This window comes from Silene latifolia, chromosome 8 (assembly GCF_048544455.1).
Source record: "Silene latifolia isolate original U9 population chromosome 8, ASM4854445v1, whole genome shotgun sequence".
In the NCBI taxonomy this organism is placed as follows: Eukaryota; Viridiplantae; Streptophyta; class Magnoliopsida; order Caryophyllales; family Caryophyllaceae; genus Silene; species Silene latifolia.
Window position 1 is genome coordinate 58,156,943 of NC_133533.1, and position 3,304 is coordinate 58,160,246.

At 41.2% G+C, this 3,304-nt stretch overlaps 1 non-coding gene across 1 annotated transcript; it reads right to left on the minus strand.

Moving 5' to 3' along the window:
- Positions 1 to 232: 232 nt before the first annotated feature.
- Positions 233 to 339, minus strand: LOC141597720 (small nucleolar RNA R71). The gene has a single exon (XR_012522940.1). It is a non-coding gene; the product is annotated as a small nucleolar RNA R71 (small nucleolar RNA).
- Between the last annotated feature and the right edge of the window lie 2,965 nt (positions 340 to 3,304).

Consider the following 3,304-nt stretch of genomic DNA (forward strand, 5'->3'; position numbering starts at 1 on the left):
GCCTAGTGAATACCCTCATTCCCACATGGAAACTTTTTGTGACTATTGTGATGCAATTTCACAAACCGGAGTGACTCAAGACCAAATTCGATGGGTCTTATTTCCTTTTTCTCTAATTGGCACCGCAAAACAATGGTTGAAAAGCCTTGATAAGGCTACTCTTGGAATTGACTCTTGGAAGAAGTTGGCTCTAGCTTTCTACAAAAAAATTTACCCTCCGGAAAAGACTAACATGCTAAGAGCTCAAATTATGGGTTTTAAGCAAAGGGATGAAGAATCTTTGTATGAAGCTTGGGAGAGATTCAAAGACATTTGTCGCTCATGTCCTCATCATGGACTTAGCGAGTGGTTCTTGGTACAACAATTTTGGAATGGTCTTTATGAAGACTCAAGGAACATTCTCAACATGGGATCAAATGGTATGTTCACCGAAGTTGACGATAATCAAACATGAAACAAGATTGAGGAAATGGCAGTCCATAATTCACAATATAGTAGACCTCGCAAGGCTACTAGAGGAGGAAAGTATGAAGTGGACTCTATTACTCAATTGGGTGCTCAACTTAGTGCTCATATTTATACCATCAACTTGAAGTTCGAGAAGGCTATGGCTAAACTTGAAGAAGCCTCAAAATCACCAAAGCATCATGTTAATGCCATGATGGCATCTTCATCAATCCCAAGTGGGATATGTGAGAATTGTGGAACTTTGGGACTGACCAAAGTGAATTTAGGGGAACAAATGAGCAAGTGAATGCTTTTCAAGCATACAAAAGTGGTACCCCTTATTCCAACTATTACAATGAAAACACCAAATTCCACCCAAATCTCTCATACAAAAGCCAAAATGTTCAAAACCCTCAACCAACATACACCCCACCTCCCATGAGAAACCAAAATCAATGACCCTTTTTCAACCAAAACCAAGGTTATCAAAATCAAAATCCATACAATCAATAAAATGACCAAGGTTTTGATGTTCAAAAAGCGGTCCTCCAAATGCAAAAGATTCAACAAGAATTTTTCACTCAAATGCAAAAAGATAGCCAAGCAAAAGACATCACCATCAACAACATCCTAGCCCACACAAAAATGTTGGAAACTCAATTGACCCAACTAACATCTTCAAACTCTCAAAGACAAAAGGGGCAATTATCACCTCAAAGTAATCCCCCAAGACATGAAACGGTTAGTGCCATTCACTTGAGGAGTGGTACGAGATATGAAGGACCAAAGAAGCAAGTTGAGGATGAAGTTGTGGAAGCTAGTGACAAGGAAAGAGTTGTGCAAAACTCTAGGGAAGAAAAACCCACCAATCAAGAAGTTTCAAAGAAAAGTGAAGAAAAGGCCAAAGAGAAGGAGCCCATTGTGATTAGACTTCCATTCCCGAGTCGTTAAGCTAAGCCTAAGTTTGATGACCAACTTGGAAAATTCATGGAAATTGTGAAGAATTTAGAAGTCTCGATTCCTTTCACGGAATTGATCAATCACGTTCCGGCCTATGCAAAGTACATGAAGGACATCCTTACGAAGAAGAAATCAATCCGGAAGCTTGAGACTATTGCCTTCACTAAGGTGAGTAGTGCCATCCTTCAAGGGAGTTCCCCTCCGAAACTTAAGGATCCGGGAACCTTCTCCATTCCATGTACTATTGGTGACACTACAATCAACAAAGCTTTATGTGACCTTGGGGCAAGTGTTAGTGTCATGCCATACTCGGTTAGAAAGAGGCTAGGAATGGGAGAACTCAAATGTACCAACATCACGCTTCAAATGGCGGATAGATCAACAAAGACACCTTTAGGGGTATGGGAAGATGTTCCCGTGAGAATTGGAAAATTCTTCATCCCGGTGGATTTTGTTATTGTTGACATGGAAGAAGACTCCAACATTCCTATTATCTTAGGAAGACCTTTCTTGCACACCGCGGGAGAGGTGATCGATGTAAAGCATGGAGAACTAACCCTTGAAGTGGGAGATGAAACCATCACTTTCAATCTTGACAAGACCATGAGAGCTCCCCGATTACATGAGCCGTGCTTTATGGTTGATCACTATAGCCGGAAGGATGATAGGAAGAATATGGAATTTCAATGGAAAAAGAAAGTGGATGATGCTCCATCAAAAGAGCAAGGAAATAGCAACAATGAGAGCTTGAAAAGCTCACTCATGACAAGTGAAGAAGATGGCCTCATTGGCCAAGACAAGAAAGAAGGAGAGTTGTCTCTATCAACTCAAGAAATTTTTAATGATCAAGTAGATGAAGTTTGCGGTCTTTGGGATGATGAGTTCGAAGGGATATTCAATCCCTATATTGGTAATGCTATGAACCAAGACCATTATGGAGAACAACAAGTGCAAAAATCTATTGAGGACCTTTATCATGATAATGAGCAAGCTTTCAACTACTTCTTCAAGGTGTTGAGTAACATCAACAACACCTTGAACATGCCCCCTTGACATCTCACATTGGATAAGAGTTTAGTGGAGTCCTCCCTAAACCACCATTTGTAAATATTCTAACTCCCTAACTTGTATTTCAATTATTACATTGCATTTTTGTCATTTTTGGGTTTATATTTTTGTGCCTTAATCAAGATATTCATCATTTTGAGAGAAGTGAGGGAGGGACTTATGATTTTATTGATGTGTAGTGCTTTACCTTAGTGTGGGGATAGCAATTGCCTAGACTATTCATGCTTTTGTAGTGCCCCTACAATGAAGAACACGAGAATTGAAGAATGAAAATGACACGGGTTATGATGTACCCACGGATGGACCTGAATCCGTGTAGTCAAGGAGGAATCGGAGCTTCCAAATGGACAATCCGCTCGTCCTGAAGAACCCGAGCGTCCAAAGTCACCAGACGCTCGTCTGATAGAGCCGCAGAATACAAAAAACTGGTCTGTAAAAGAATTCGAGCGTCTCAGCTGAGAATCCGCTCGTCTTGTTTTGGACGGCCGTCCTTCACAAAAGACGCTCGTCTTTTTAATGGCAAAAATCTGGGATTTTCTCTGTAAAGGAATCCGAGCGTCCACCCAGAAAAGACGCTCGTCCCTACCCAGGAACCCGCTCGTCTTAGAAGCAAGACGCTCGTCCTGTGACGTCTTTTCCTGAGCCAAACATTGAAGAATCCGCCCGTCCCGATGCCTGGTCCGCTCGTCCTCTGTTGCGTTTTCAAAAATAACGGTTGATTTAAACCCCATTTCTCCCATTCATTCTCATTTCTTCAACATACAAACACTACCCACTACCTAAAAACGCCAAAAACCCTCATTCTCTCCATCAACAAAATCAAATTTCC